Below are 17,042 nucleotides of genomic sequence, written 5' to 3'. Positions count from 1 at the left end.
AGCTGCTCACTGTTCCCCAAAGCAGAAAGCTCTGAAGCCACATGTAGTACTACTAGCAGTGCCCCATGCAGCACGGCTTAAACTCTCTCTCTCTGAAGTCAGTCCACCCTCCCTGACTGTTACAGCACACTCACCTCATGGTGTTCAGTGCTCTCTTTTGGATCATGACCTCCCATTAACACTCCAGGTGGCATTTCAAACATATAGACCACAAAATGTGATTTTTGTTCTCATTTTCCATCCAGCTTTGCTGCACGCTGGAGTGTTCTTTCCCCAGTAACTGTCATTCTTTTTGCTTTCCTTGTAAAACAGCTAAAATATAGGGAGGGAATATAGAGATAACAGACGGAAGACAGATAATGCAGGTAGAATACACAGAATATGTTTTCTTATATAAACTATATCTAAACGCATACATTTGCATATTTGTATCTCCATCTATATGCATACAAGCATTTTTTCTAGGAGGTGTAGAGAAGAAGCCAAGCTATGAAGCCAGCTGGAAGGCAGAAGGCAGGAGGACGATGATACAGCCCCCGGACCGCCCCGGCTCTCAGCCGTCAGCTCGCAGCCCCCTGCCCGCTCCCAGCTCTGAGGATGCGACAATCGCAGCGCCACAACGCAGCATCTTCGGAGGGGCGTCACCCCCGGCCCCGACCAATCCGGGAGCTGGGGGAGGGATGCTCGGGGCAGGGATGCGGGGTTGCCAGGCGACAGCAGCGTCCCCGTGTCCCCCCCTCCCTCATCCCCCCCCTTCCCCCCTCCTTACTCCGAGTCATCCCCCCGAGACAGGGCTGAGCTCCATCCCGCGGTTAAACAGCCGCGGGCAGCGCAGACCCGCAACACGGGGACATCGGCCCTTCCGAGGGCTGCGTGCCACCGCCCCGCTCCCGGCCGTGCCGAGAGCGATTAGGCAGCTTCAAAGTTAGAATTGAAAAGGCAGCGAATGAATAAATGATAGGAAAAGGGTTCAGCCAACCCCTCCGCGCACGCCCCGAGTGCCGGGAGAGGCAGTCGGCAAATGCCAGCCGGCTCTCCCTCCGTGTCTGTGCAACACTAGGTCGCCTTCTAATTTAGAGCTTTGCACCAGCCCCCCTTTGCCCAGAAAGGAGAGGAGCTCTAGAAAGATGTCAGGCTGCAAAAAGGGACCCCAATTAGCAGCACTGGTGCCGGGTGCTGCCCGGCCGAGGAAAGGCAAAGTTTCCCGGAGGAACGGGAAGGAGGTGCTCCAGAGAGGAGAAGGGAAGGGGACGATTACTTGGTGATCGCAGTGTTTCCCTCCCGTTGTCCCTCTCTCCTCCTCTCCCCTCCCAGCCTTACCCCTGACCGCCCAGGAGGCCTTGATGAGTTTCCATCGGGATCCGATCCAAAGTGGGGGGGACGAACGGTGACTGTTCCCAAAGGAAGCAGCTCACACAAGTTTCGGGGGGTGAAACTCCCCGGTGGATGTTGAACAAGCACATCGGGAGGCTCGTGATGACTGGGAGCAGCTGGAGACCTTCACCGGGACCTATCTTCACTGCACGGTAAGGATCTAGGCACTGTCATCCCACATCCTGCTCCCTGCATCTTACATCCTGACCCCTGCATCCTATGCCTTAGATCCCTGCATCCCATCTCTCACATCCTGCATCCCAATTTCTGAATCCATTGTCCCTGCATTCTGAATCGCTGCATCCCAGTCCCTTCATCATGGGTCCCTGCATCCCAGTCCCTGCATCCCATGTCCTTCATCCCAGATCCCTGCTTCTCAGTCCCTGCACTTCGAGTCCCTGTATCCCAGTCCCTGCATCCCAGTCCCTGCCCTCCCAAGGAGATGCAGCCTCTGACCAGGAGACTGCAGGCTGTGCAGCCAGGGGAAAAAAAGTTTAGAGTGGCATTTTGAAAAGGGGTTTGACAATGGGATCTGGGGAACAGGAGAAGGTGTGAGGGGTACTTATGGCTGTCATGCGGTGAAGGGGATGTAGGGTGCAGGGGGATCCCAATACTCCACAAACAGATGGAGGGAGGGGGGCATTAAGGGGTTGGCTTGCCCAGGGTAAAGCAGCTGTGTCCAGATGTTGCTCAAAGGTTTCTGCTCACAGTGAGGCAGGATTTGGGAGAGAAGGGAAGATATCTTACTGTCCTCTACCCTTTCTTAAGCTTTGGTGGAAAGTGCCAAGCCAGCAGCTGGGAGAGCTGTGCTGGTTCCCAGCTGATCTCCCAGATCTGACGCTGGGAGAGAGGTGTGGACCTTAAAGAAACTGGAAAGGCTTTGCTTCTCCAGAGGTGTGTCCACAGCAGGAACCTGGCTCACCCCAGAATCCTAAAATTGGAAGGCTTCAAAAAGAAAGGAGAAAGTAAGGATTATTGAGCCAGTATAAACTCTTCTATATATATATATGCCTGTATATCCATCTGTCCATGTGAGTATGCATCCAGCTGTATGGATATATATGCGTGCTTCTGGAGTTGATTGCGCTTATGTGTGTGCACTGCCTATATTTATGTGTCTCTGAGCTTCTGTTTGTGTGTATCCATGCTTGTGTGTGTTTAGGTGCATAATAGTGTATACATGTATGGATTCATAGGGCTGTATACTTATTCCTAGGTGATGTTTATCTGTGTGTAGAACCTGTAGGTGTGTGAGTACATATATTTCACCTGTGTGTGTGTCAGACATACATAGCTACTGAGATATACACGAGTGGGTGTGAGAAAGAGTATCTTGAAAAACTGGGTATGCTATTGATACTGCGTCAAACGGGGCTAAGGATCTGCTGATAGTTTGTGAGTTCTTTGTTCATGCCACCTGCTGAAAATGGTTTTAGAGAACTTTTTAATTAATTATTTCAAGTAAAAAAGAAAAAATCTCTATTGGAAAACTGAATCAGAACAGCCTGGGATACAGACTGGTACCAGTTTCATCTTGCATAAGTATATGTCTCAGGTTGATTAAATATGCATAAAAACAATTTGAAAAGCACACAGCCCACCTGATTAAATGCATATTTTAGGATACTTTTTTTGTTTCCTTCAAATACATTTAAATCCTCGTGACTTCTTCTGCTGTTCTTTATGTTGATAAATACAAGCCATTACAAGAACTGAACTTCCTTGGGTATACTGGGAAAAAATTACACATTAAGCCACTTCTATTCACACTTAAGGTAACAGGAAAATTGTGATGTTCCTGTTCACCCTAAGGGTGAAATTATTAGCAGTCCCTTTTAATCCTTCTTAATAAATTGGTTACTTAAGGAATGCAAGTTGATTTGTCCTCTATTAGAATAATTTGTATCTTATTTTCTGTAGCTCTTTAGCTTGTTGTTTTCTTTTAAGAATGGTGCTGTGCACTGTTGTTCTCTGTATTTCCAAAGTCTTGCATTACATATAAAATATAAAAAGTGCTTTAAAATGGAAAACACACCTAATGTTCTACCATTCAGTAGCTTTAAAATAAGCAAAATTGCAATGCTATCAAGTACATTAAAACAAGAATTTCATCCCTGAGCTGAGACACTTTGGCAATTGCTGTTGATCTTTGGTTACTTGCGCTGATGACCTACTTATAAGCTTCTATGAATAAAGTTAGGCATCTCATCTAAGAGTAAGTTTCTAATTGTGTCATTTAGAGAGTGAACCTAAGGCAAGATGCAGGGGTAACATTTCCTTCTGGATTCACTTAATGTTTTTGTTCTTATTTAAAATGTAAGGAAGAAAGGTAGTAAATCAGACAGGAGAGACAAAGGAAATAAATGTGTTAGAAATAGTCGCACCATTCAGCTCAGAGATCTGAATTAAACAAGTGGAGCTGAATTTGGAAATGAAGAAGGTGTAAGGAGACATGCTGACATTTAACAGAGCTAAACATCCGCTCTGTGAAAATATAATTGTCTCATGGAAGTGTCCCACAGAAGAGAAATTATTCCGAAGCTTGCAGAATCCCATGCAGAGTATTGTAAGATATGAGCGACCTGGTTCTAATGGTGGGGCCATTCTGTATTCTTTCCTTTAAACCTGGTGGGCAAAATTTTCTATTAGATAGAGTTTGGGTTAGTAGTGTCATTGGAGAATCAAGCCTAAAGGTTTTATGGGACACAGAATCCTCTTTATGAGGATGCTGAACCTGCAAATAACCTCATATAGAACAGACTTTAAGTTTTTGAAAGCTGTTGCCCAAGCCATATGGATTTCTGCCATTTGTTTCTTATAACTTGTTCCATAGTTATTGATCAATTAGTTGACATTTTCCTGCTTGATAAATGCTAGGCGTCCTGTCAGTCTCAGGGTGCCACAGAACAAAACAGAGATAACTGACATGCTACAGGATCAGAAAGTATTATTTTCATGTTTGAATGTGCATAACCTACAGTAAGCTACATTCGTTTCCATAAAGATCTTGCAATCTTGACCAGCTTTTCTTTCTGCTTGTTAATTCAACTGACAGCTGTTTTTAAGCAATCAGGAACTTGGTTCAGGTCAGAGAGTTAAAGAGAAAATTGTCTTCTTGCTCCCCACTTTAGTGCACAGAATAAGGTTGTACTTCACACCTGTGTGGGTTGCATTTGCAAAGAAATGGTACCACAACCAGATCCAAGGGGTGGGGAGGAGAATGAGCAGCCATTCTGTCTCTGCACTCAGCAGTTGTGGATGTGGGCTCCAAAACTGGAAGGGAAGAAGTGTAGTATTCAGCTGGTAGTGTCTCCCCATATCTCTGGCTTTGGCCATTGCTTACTCTTTGAATTCATTTAGGCCAACTTTCAATGCAGTAATCTAGCCCTGAACTGGCAGAAGGATCTGGGACGCATTTCTTTTTATGAAGATTCAAATTGGCTTGAAAAACATGAGTTTATCTTAGTAATAGGAGTGAGATGACAAAAAAATAGGAGTTTCTCTTTCATACAATGATGCCTGGGAACAGCCTCAGTGGACCTGTCAAATACTTCCACTGAGACAAAAGCACAGTTCTTTGTTAGATGTGTTTTAACCGCTACAGATTAGTGCAATTGGTTCTTTTTTTCAAGTAAGCCCAGAATCCAGTGGGTGACCTAAATGAATTTTCTGGCTTATCTATTGTTCTACAAGGTTTTCTAGCATTTTATTTCAGAAATGTTCGTTTTTTAAATTGTACTCCAAGGAACATGCTATCTAGCTGCTTTTCTAAGCAATGCAACAAATGTTCATATGGGTGTAAATCAGTATGACACTGTCAAAGTAAAAAAGAAGAACTATACAAAATTATACACAGAAAAAAAGAGGGGAAAAAAAAAGGTATTGCGTATTGCTTTTGTCTTGTATTGGTCCTCTCAAATATGAAATGATGTATCTGGGGCTATTGTCATGCTACTGTTCGTAGTTCTGCTGAGATTATAGGAGATTTATGTAGTCAGTGATTGTATTGCTTCTTACAGGCTCCTTGTGTAAATCAATAGGTTGCATCAAAAAACTATGCAGTGGTGTTGTAGCTTTTCCAAAAGTTCTAAGGCTCAGCTTAACCACATGCAGTGGTACAGTTTTAACCTCCATTCCTGAGGCAGCCTTGTCTCAGAGAACTTTACAGTCTAGTATGTGGCTTGACCTTGATAGTCTTAAGACCTGGAACCTGACGGTCATTTTCCTGATACATCCAAAGGAATACAGGATCATGACCAACTATATGAAAGATATCAAATATGCATCAAGGATGGAGAGTACAGAGAGAATGGATTACGAACATTTCAGAGATGAAAAGGGAACTTGGGTCAGATTTTGGTCGACGTTGTTAGATCCTAAATGCTCCAATGGGAAGGTGGGTAGAGAAGAAAAAAAAATAGAAAGAGCTGTAGGAGACAAAGAGGTAAAATGGGAAAAAATTAAGAGAGTAAAATAGCTTGATATGAAAGGAAAGAAGAGTAAAGATAGGAAAGAGCAGTAAAGTTATTCAGAGGACTATTCAAGCTGGGAGAAAAGTAAATGGACTGGTAAGTCAACTGTGGGCTAAGGAGATTTGAAAGTAGATAAAGGTGATAAAGAAGAAACTCATGCTGATGAGTCTAGAGAGCATCCTGTGACCCAACTAGGAGGGCATACATATTGAACACGTTATGGAAGTGAATTGCAAAATCAGTATGGCAGAGGATTGCATTCAAGCATATTGATTAAGGAAGGTGACAGCACTGCGGTAGGGGTAGGGTAGACTCATCAAGAAAATGTTTTAGAGGTGACTTTTTTCCCACAGTAATCAGAAGTATGAAGACAAGATGAAGAAGCAAAGTAAAGAGGAGTAAGGTAAAAGAATTTTAGAGTCCATGGCAACCAAGAAGTCTTACAAGTTGTCAGCATGCAGTGATTGTAGTTGAACGTGCATCAACAAATCAGTATATCCCTGAGAAAAGGAAGGAGGTGAAACTTGTAGTTGTATATGGGCTCTGGGTAGAATCCAGAGATAGTGTCATAAAAACAAAGAAAGTTGAAGCAGGTGGATTGGGTCACTTAGGAAGTCAAGGGAGAAATAGAGTCCTGAGATGAACACAGCAAGCACACATTAGGGAGAATGAAGACAAAAGTTCAGTGGGCAACCACAAGGTCAGTCAATTCATGGATCAAACTATATAAAAAGAATTAGTGTGATTAAAGTAACGTATTCACAGGCAGAATGTTGAATAGCATTTTAACTTGACGATCTTTGTCGGTCCCTTCAAACTGAACTATACTAATTAGCTTGTACTATCTCCTTGAAGAGCAAGCAGAGAACCATGCTGAGGAAAGTAGGCAAAGTTTGCAGGTGAAAAGCAGGATTTCGCTCATAAAGATGAGAAAGTGTTTGAGGAGAGGAGATGGAGACAAACAAAATAGGGAAGGAATGTGAAAGAGTGGGGAATGAGGTGAAAACAGAAGAAAAGCACAGACAAAGGTGGAAAGCAGAGATTACACAAATAAGAAAGAAAAGAGCAGCAGGGGCACTGGATGATACAGGGAACTGACCTACAACTGGTACAGAAGGGAGGATGAGGTGGCAGGCTAACTAGAAGGAGGAAGGAACTGAATGAAACCTAAAAAATGAAAAGCCTTTCCTTAGAAGACGGCATGCTGGTGGAAAGCAGAGCAAGAAGATGTACAGGATGTGGTGACTGAGTGCACCTTCATCTGAGAAACACAGTAAGACTTACACGTTAACTTCCATTCCCATGGAAATCTCCACTAACTAGTCAATACTCAAATTGGGGACAATACTTTTTACCCATATGCTGCATTTGGGGAAGTTAACAGCTATTTCATAAACTGCATAATCAGGCTCAGTCTCTCTGCTTTTGTGACTGTTTGTCCTCGGAAGCACATGTTGTTAGGTGGACTGAAAGTTTACTTTTGCAGTCTGCGAAGGAGTATGCTGCAGGCAGTTTACTGAGTGTGGGATCTGGCAGTGCTGAGACTTTTCCCTGGAGTTAGCTTTGTACAGAGTCTAGAGATATGTGAGCAACAAGAGTCTATCTGATTGTATGGAGCAAGCCCGTAAACTTCTTCCAGCAAAACTGAAGTGTCTGATGCCAAATCTAGCATTCAGAGAGGTTGGCACTATGTGACTGTCACAAAATACTCTATGATCAGATCAAACCATTGACCTCTACAGTGACCTATGAATTATGGAGTGATACATAATTTGAAAAGGGCTTGGAAATCATAAAATTCCCCTACTTCAAAAGCCAAGCATTATTACTAACTCCTGAAAATTAGGCGTTTATATAAATTGCTACTGAAAGTTCCGTAAGTGCGAGTTAAATCCATAGTGATGCTTAGCCGAAATGGAGCGTCCTGCTGTTAGGATCACATAACCCAAAAGATCTGATTAAAAAAAAAAAAAAATTAAAAATAAATAAATAAATGGATGAAAGGAGAGTAAATTTATAGACATTTCCAGAAGCCATACAACGATTTTTATTTTTTTTCCAACTTCTCACTGCTTCCGTGTATTTTCTTGAGAAGGCAGATAGATAAACAAAATGGTGGAAGTAAAGAGAAAACTATATTTTGTGTAGGAAGACATAGAGGGTTCAGTTCTGATTTGTTAACATGCTTGTTTGCTTGGATCAGCTGGTATGGCCAAAGAATGCAAAAAAAAAAATTAAAAAAAACAATCTGCATGAGTATTTTAAAGTTGTTATTTTATGCAAAAATATCATTTATTTTGCTATGATGAGACAGCTTCCAAAAAAACACATTATACATTTTTATGAAAATATGTAATTACCTGAGTTTTGAGTGCCACAATCTAGGAATATAACCATCGGCTTTCTGGCTTTTGTCATAAACTTATAATTGCATTTTTACTAAAGTGCAGTCAGTCAAAAAGACATCTTCACTGTATGTCACCTGACACTAAATTTGATCCACTGTAAAATACTCCAGACATTTCAGAGTAAAACAGATGGATGCTTTTACCTTCTAACAGGTGTTTTGGTTATTTTGCATGTGTTTTAACTTTTTCCTTTTAATAAGCAATAAGAAAAAATGAACAAATCTACAAACAACAACAAAAATTGCTTGTGACATCAATGTTGCATTACTGGATTAAAATTTACCAAAATTGTGAGAAAATAATATCATAATTCCAATCTATACAGCACATTATTTGCATAAATAGAAATAGTGGGCTGATTTTCCTTGTTTTGAAACATTTGATAGCAATTCATTACCAGAGAACAGCATTTAGATAGAAAATTTACAAAGTATTATAGGAATATTTTTAGTATATTTTTCTATACACTGTAAGAATGCATCTGTCACATCTACCCTCCTACTCTTTTCTGTGCATTCCCCTGGGTTCTTATAATTGTGTTTGTTCACTTTCTTCCTTGAAACCTTCAGGGCTTCAGAAGGGCCCTGGCAATAACAGGTAATGAGAGCTAGAGACATTTTCCTAAGAAGATGCAAGCCCCTCCTACATAGGACTGATGCATGATGATGAGTGATCGGGTTATGCTCTTTGCTCTCAAAAGCTGAGAACAGGGTGGAAATTGCCTCTGTGGGAATGATATGTCAACAAAAATTCCACTTCTTTATCTCACCATTGTTACAGGGTACATTTACTTTGAAGAAGAGTGCTTTCTTTGTATCCCAAAAATAAGCTGTCTGCCTCAGGGTCTTCATGGCAGCACAGAAATGAATGTTTTAGCAAAGCAACATGCGGTCTGTGCCCTTTCCCATCTGATTGCCTATCAATGGGGCTGTCGATAAGGATCTATTTACATACAGCTAATCCCACAGTTGGTTCATTAAGATGATTTTATGAGTGAAAGGGGAAGATGATCTAATGGGATTGCTGTAGGAATACAAATAAAGCAAGATAACTTTCAGAGAATAATAATTTTCCTTTCTGAAGTGAACTTTAAATCTTCGAGAACAGCCCTACTTAAAACAACCTTTTTTTCTTCGTTCAGAAGTGATCTCAGATTAATTGTGCCTTTTAGCTGAACTTTGCTTTCCTTGGTATCCTAGGAGAAAAGCTCTGACAGACTGGGAATGTTAACTTGTTTGTAATGTAAACTCAGTATACTTGTGGAGCTTTTTAACACTCCAGAAACTGTTTGGAAGAAAAAAAAAAAAATAAAAAATAAAAAATAAAAAATAAAATAAAGAAAAAAGCTTTGATCCTCTAAGCAAACAAAGAGGAGAGAAGGATGTTAAAAGAACCATCATTTGTGAAAGGCAGAGAAGGAAAATGTGGGAAAGGTGTCTTTATTTGAAATATCAGCACTTCGTCAGTAATAAATCCTCTGAGGAACAGGGGAAAATTGATTTCTTTTCATCGTTTCACTGACATTTTCAAGATTTCTAAACACTATGAATTTCTCAATAATATCGCTCTATCTGATCAAGATCTCTCCCAAAAACAGATATCCAACACAAAGCTTAGAGGTGGAGATTTAATCCTTTCAGCATCAATCTCAGACAAGCACATTCCTAGTGGCATTATTCAATATAAGAATCTTAGTCTAGAAATAACACCAGATCCTGGGAACTAGGGTAAAACCAGCCTAGATTTCTAGACCAAAGGGTGAAATGTTATTTACAGCATCCAGATGTAACAGCAGGAAGTGGTGTGATCCAGCAATGTTCTCTTCCCTGATTTTCTGGGGGGAGTATTTCAGCTCCTTAAAATTTCACTGATCCTGGTGTTTCGGGCAGTAGGTAAAGAGGTAAAGCCAACAGTCCACATACTCCTTTCAATTTGCCTGTTTTACATTCATCAGTTTTAAGGAAGGAAGTATAAAAACATCTTCAATTAGACTGAAATAACTTATATCAACATCCAGGGACTGGCTGCAGAGAAGGGTGATGCTTCTTAGTTCTTTCAATTTCCTGACAAGGGTACAAGGTCCCAATTAGAAACTATCCTGAACAGGAGCTCTATCCATTACAGTAAAAATGGTAGGAAAAGGCCTTTTTGATGTAAGATTCTTCATTTTCAAAGACTAACACCACATTCTATTTTCCTGAATATACTTTCACAGATAAAGACATTGGTAGGGAATTCATCTAATCCATCTCCCCCTACAAAGGCAGCATAAAATTCCAAGTCATTCCTAACAGGTATCTGTTGAACCTTTCCCTTCAAATCTGCAACAAGAGAGATTTCACAGACTTCTGCACCAGCACATGACAGTGCTTCTCTGTTCTTATGAAATGAAAGTCTGCAAAATTAAACTAAATCCTACGTTCTGCAGCTGTCTAAAACCACTAGCCTTTCTACCACGGAAATCAGAAGCAATTTATTCCCTTCCACTCCATGTAAAAAGCATAGCAAAATATTGAGGTTTTGGCTTTTTAACTTTCATTTAAACCATGTTCCTCTCAGTCTTCTTACCTCTTGACTCCATGAAATAATTACTTTTCTTTTGGTATCACTCACTTTTTCAGAATCTTTCTGATATTTCTTTGTTTTATGTTTCAGGCCTCACTCCAGCTGACATTTAGTCCAATCAGTGTATCAGGCTTTAATGATGTCCTTGTTTTGTCATCTCCCAAATTGCAACATTTATTCTTGACTGCTTCTAGTCATTTCTAGTTCACAAACACATGCAACAAAGCAATTGTCAGCCCTCACAACTGTGTACATATTTCAGAAGAAAACTTCTTGGGTAGTTTGAACTACTTCTTCTTTTATCTTTAACAGAGGGCTCTATATGGGTGATGCTGATGCAGTCATTACCAGGCAGAAGGACTTTTAACCGTTGCATTGTCTAGCATGAATGATGTTTAGCATGAAGTGGCTGTCACAGTCACTGACTTGAGATATCAGCCTGATTGTCCGCAAGTCAGAGATTCCATCAGTGCTTTTGCACTGTGAAATATCAGAGGTTCAGTGATGACATAGTACTGATGGCCTTTGCCTCCATTAGTAGCAGGGAAGCCTCCAACCTTCTCCAAGCATAAAATATACCAATGAATGCAGCAGAATCGAGTGATGGATACAAACATGGGACCAGTGATAATTTAGATATTCCAGATATACACCCATGAAAAGGCAGAAACTGCTCATGCTTTCCAGACCCTAACTACAGAGCAATGCGTCAGGAAGCCTCATGCGAGCAGTTCAAATTTGCTTCTGGCAAACCCACACAGAGTTCTTCTACATTAAGCCTAATGAGTGTGGTATTAGGTAAGAATCCAGATCCTCATGCCCCCTAGGCACAATTTATACCTATTTTCTTTAATTTCTCTTCTGTTATTAAGACTCAGATTTTACCCTAGCCAACTTAGAATATATCCCAAACCAACTAGGTCACAAATAGCATCACATGGATTTTGATGAAGGTGCCACAAGTACATGCTCTAACAGTTCCTCAGAGAACCCATTGCAACTTCAACATTCATGCGTATGAGAGTAGTTATTACTACCAAAAAAACCTCAAGTTTCTGCAGCAATTCATGGAGCACCTTAAGAGTGCCACAAAAATATCCCATCTAGCCTTCAAACCAATCAACATGATATTTTAATACATCTCAGTAAACTAAAACACATTCTGTCCGTTTCATTAGTTCCTGTCTATTAGCACCAAACCTTGAATTCTCATTGAACGTGTAAGCAGCTGCTCTGAAGGTTTAACTGGCATGACTTTATATCAGAGTACAAGCCATTACATGTGAGAGCAGACATTTTCCTACGCTCTCTATCTAACCAGGTCACACTGGGGATGCTAAACAAATGCTACATGGGTGTACTGACTTAAGAGAAAGTTTTTCCTCTCCATAAGAGGGAACTTTTTACTATCTGGAAAACTAAGTCATTGGGGAGCATACAGGAACAACCTCTGGGACATGCCTTGATATCCTTTCCCTCCACTGAAAATACATGGCTTAAGAGTTTGGCAATCCTGGATCCTTTTCTGGTTTGTTGTCTCTTGCACACAAATTATATTCATTAAGTACCTAAAATTCATTTTCTGATTGTGATCCTGGCACTGTAGTGCCATTAATTAGATGGTCAAGTGTATTTCCAAGGCCTTAAAAAACAGTTTTCATTTGAAGAGTCATCCATATTTAATCAACAGTAGCCATTTCAGTCCTAACTTAGAGTGCTGCAAATTTTTTACACAACATTTTTAAAGCTCCAAGTGCTTTAGGATGTCCCATTTTTGTCCATTTCCATTTGTAACACTGTTTCCATGCCAATGATTATAATGTAATGCTAATATGAGTAGTTTCAAAAACAAAAGTACATTTAGAATCATCCATGTTTATCTTTAGAGAGTAAAAGCTGCAAAAATAAATGGATCGAGGGGGATTAAATACTAAGCTAATTGTTCATTAGCCAACCTAAGACTGATAAAATGTGTTAATCCATTTAATATTTTTTCTAGTTTTCTTCATTATTATCCCTTCCAAAATCCTTTCGCATGTATTGAATCACCTAATTTTTATTTATTAATAAAGGAATTTGCTTGAAATGCAGGTCTTGAATCCTTAAGCCCATTCTCAAGCAAAACTTTCATGACTGCAATAGCAGAAGGAATTCAAGATGGGACAGGAACTCTCTGTACTGATCTTTTCCTAAAATAAAATTTAAGCTCTTTCAATAAGATTAATGTGAATGCATTATCCATCTGTATTGATTCCAGATACTCACCATGATTAATTAAAATCCTTCTGCAAAATTATGCAAAGTTCTATGTATTGTCCTGTGAAAGTAGTCCTGTTTGTACCTGACCTGACCCAAAAGAATTGTTTTAAAATTGATTGCTGGATACTGCTACACAATATTTTTTGTTTATTTTGGTGTTCAACTGACCACTTACCAACACAATTTTCATATCGGTATTGAATAAACAGGAATATTGTCTGTAAGATTTGGAGTGTAAGCATCATTCTCTACTCTTCAGTGCCGGGGATACATTTGGAGTATGTAGCCTAGTTTTGACCGTTATGTTTCATGAAGAAACACAAAGCACTGAGACAGAGTACAAAGAATTGCAAGAAAAAGAGGTGTGGAAATATTTATTTCTCATTGGTAAACAACAGGATGCAATCCCAGAACTAATTGCTGGGATGTCTAGAAAGTGCATCCCCAAAGAGTTTTTAAAACAAGATATGTGTTAAAAAAATATGTAAGTTGGTTCATGTCTGGATAATAGTAAAGGTAGATTGGGTTTCAGTTTCCTTTCCAACCTTTTTCTGATGGTGACCAGAACATTACCCCAGGATCCTATTCCAGAATCATACATTACAACATTCTATACGGCAAAAATCTCTCTACCTAGGTGATAACCCAAGAGCAAAGATTGACAGGTTTGTCTTGGGGAATAGAGGAAAAATGGAGATACTTTAGCAACAAAAAAGAAGGTTGTTTTGCAGAAGAGAAGTTCTGTCATGCAGAGGAAGAGCACGCATGTTAGTAGAGAGAATAAATCTCTGCTTGATTTGTACACAAACTCATCATGCGTGTTTCTTTAGTCTTGATCAACGCCAGAAACAGCAGCTTAATATATTATATTCATTATAGATGACAATCTAGCCTATTAGGTAAAATTCATGAGCAGTCCTACTTCTTTCTGTAAGAACTATGTAGAAGTGTACATGTCTACAAAATCCAGCATGAAATGAGTTCTAATATTAGGACAACAGACAAGCAAGAAAGGGAGCAACAGCATGCTTTTCCAACTTGCAGTCTAAACTTTAAAGCCTAGCTATGCATTTTCAAAGGCTTTGCTACCCCCATGAGTAAGAAATACACTATATAATGTTATAAAGAAATGTATGGTTTTGGAATGTTTGCATAAGGAAATGAATGCAGTAAATCTGTTGACACCATCAGTGCAGAACTACTGGAACTCTAATGCTTCCTGCACTGCAGTGATGATTATGAAACTAGGAGGTATTTTATATTATTAATTCAAGGCATCATCTGTAATACATGGACAGTAAACACACTGGCAAAAGCATGAACTGCAAAAATATAGTTAAAGAATTTTTATATATTCCCTATAATGAATAAATTGTTAATACTGTTACTCAGCAATTATTCAATCAAAAATACACTTAAGGAAAACTTGAAATTAGTGAGAGATTTTAGTTGTTAGGAATAGGGGCCCGATGTTCATGTTAATTATTGAAGCAGGGTTAGAGTATACTTTAATAAAATCATGAGACAGTATTGAAATTCAAATAACTCCTTGGAGATTTTATGGCTCATACAAAATGCAAAGAAATTCAGAAAGAGAAGATTTTTCAAAATTAAAAATACTCCTTCTTAAAGAGAGATAAAGAATAGTATGTCTTCTCCTAAAAGGACATTATTTTTTTCATCAGTTTGTGAAAAAATGTATTATTCATATCATTGATACTTAGCCTAAATTACACTCTTCTTTTCCTGCCCTGTAATTTTTCTTCCATTCAAAAAATACCGTATCTTTCCTCATTTAAGTCCTTTCTGCATTGACCCTGGAGAAGACTGAGATATTCCCAAGATATTGCCTGTATCTAGCCTAAGTCAGGTGAACAATAAAAAAATATTGATTTGTCATGCAGTATAAATAGTTCATGAATACATAAAAGTTTAATTCAGAATTCAGTGGGTCAGACCCTAGACTGTGATGAATTAGCAACAAAGACAGTACAGCTGCTCTGTGTTACACCAACTGGCAATGCTGTTCAATTTGTCAAGTGTACTGTGCTTCAATCATTTAATAGCTTCAAGAGATCAATAAGGTCTGTAGTTTCAGGTTTTCAAATGTCAGCTTACTCACGTTCCATATGCTTACTCAAGCAGTAGTGGCACTTCACAGCAAAATCCTTTCATTGCAATAAAGCATTACTTGCAGCCATGTTCACTGTCTTGCTGGATTGAGACTGGATAGCACATTCTGACTTGAGCTTGGTCATCACCAGTGGGAAACTGCTGAGGAGTTGATGGTGTAAGAACATGAGTCACCAGCGTGTAATCCCAGTCACCATTGTGGTGTAAATCAATGCAACTGCAGTGCTACAAGCTCCATACACAGAGATTTTAAATATGGGAAATACAGGGGGTGTGTAACATAAATAATGCTGGAAGTGACAAGAGAAAGTCAGATATCTGTCTCCTGCCCCAGTCTAAATTCAGAATCGCTGTGTAATTTCTGACAAGAAGTTTAATTAATATTCTCTGTCCCAGTACCATTTTACCTTTAGAACTGGGAAGTTTTCAGTAACATCTGCCCTATACTTAATTTTCTTTTTCAGTTGAAGTTTGTTGCTTCTTTCACTAATGACTGCAACCAATGTTCTCTTTTCACCCCAATTAATTTCTCACCTCCTGAGCTTGATAACAGTTTAGTTTACAATATGGCCTGGCCACATCTGTGATGAATCTGAAACTGCTGATGTGTTCTGGAAAACTGTGAGTTTCAGGCAGTTTTCTGAAGTAGGCTCGAAATCCGGAACTGTCCATTAAACCATGAAAAATTCATTCCCACTGGATTCTGAAAAGACTCAAAGCAATGACTGTGGAACAATAGGGTCCAAAGAATTTTTTTTCTTTGTCACCTATAGTAGGGTTATTCTGTTATGCCTTTTATCATAAGAAATTAAAATCTGAGAGCAAGACATGTTTTAGACCATGCTTTTTTAATGGCACGGAATACTAGTTGCATGATGGTTCCAACAAATGATTAGTGTGATTCATTGCTGTCTTTTATGCTCATTGAATAAAATACTTAGATTCCATTAGAGTAAAGAACTCGATGTTTAGTGGAAGAAATAACACTGATCTGAAAAGAAAATAGAGTGGAAGTAAAAGTTATTACTGGTAAAAAGGGGGTGTTAAAAAGGTCTTGTGAATGACAAAAACGTCTAATTTTTCAGATATTCTTTTCTTTATGAATAGATTATTCTGCTACGGTCAATATCTGAAGAAGAATAGTAGTTAAAACTCCAAGATTGACTCATGGTCTAAGAGTCACAGCTCTTCCTTAAATTGATTATTTGAAAAGAAAATGAATCAGCTCACACTTTCATGAGTACACAGTTACTGGTAACAGTTCATCCTCCTTTTTCATTGTTCCTCTCTAAGGCTTGGCCTTGGTTCAGGACACCCTGTTCTGAGTGCCCCTGCCTGAGCAAAAGATTGGACCAAATGGAACCACTGGTCCATTCCAACATCAACCATTCTATGATTCTTCAGAGGCTGGAGACAGAAGCCTTGACTAAACCTCAGGCCATTGAATACTTCCTCACTAATGTATATATTAGTTTCCTGGCCTGTGTTCAGCCTCCCATTGGTTCACTTCACTTTGCTGAGAGGAAGGGAAAGACTTTGCACTGCTTGATTGACAAAGACTTGTGCAGACTTTTCCATACCTCTGGCCCTTATTTCTGGCTGTTAGCCATGTTTTAGGGCCTGAAACTCTATCTAAAACTTACATTACTGCAGAACTCAGGCATATGGCTTACTGACATCCATCAGATGCTTCTAAAGCACTTGCCTCCCTGAAATTTGGAAGTAGCCTCTAGTCTATACACAGATTGCTTACCAAGTTCTTTTCAGGCTCCTTCATTGGAGCTGATCCTCTCTAGTTTAAAATCTACTTTTCGACTTTCAGGAGGTCATC

General features: G+C 39.5%; 1 protein-coding gene across 3 annotated transcripts in view; it reads left to right on the top strand.

Moving 5' to 3' along the window:
• Positions 1 to 788: 788 nt before the first annotated feature.
• GRM3 (glutamate metabotropic receptor 3) overlaps positions 789 to 17,042 on the top strand; it is a 104,234-nt gene continuing 87,980 nt past the window's right edge. Inside the window, exon 1 of one of the 3 annotated variants that reach the window (XM_072329164.1) lies at positions 789 to 1,526. The gene's annotated coding sequence lies outside the window, so the exon portion shown is untranslated. Of the gene's footprint in view, positions 1,527 to 2,108; positions 2,406 to 17,042 lie in introns of those variants that run through there. The other 2 variants (XM_072329180.1, XM_072329190.1) reach the window with 2 other exon arrangements.

This window comes from Excalfactoria chinensis, chromosome 1 (assembly GCF_039878825.1).
Source record: "Excalfactoria chinensis isolate bCotChi1 chromosome 1, bCotChi1.hap2, whole genome shotgun sequence".
Classification (NCBI taxonomy): domain Eukaryota; kingdom Metazoa; phylum Chordata; class Aves; order Galliformes; family Phasianidae; genus Excalfactoria; species Excalfactoria chinensis.
Note: the sequence above shows the minus strand (reverse complement) of the source record. Positions and strands in the feature narration are given on the sequence as shown.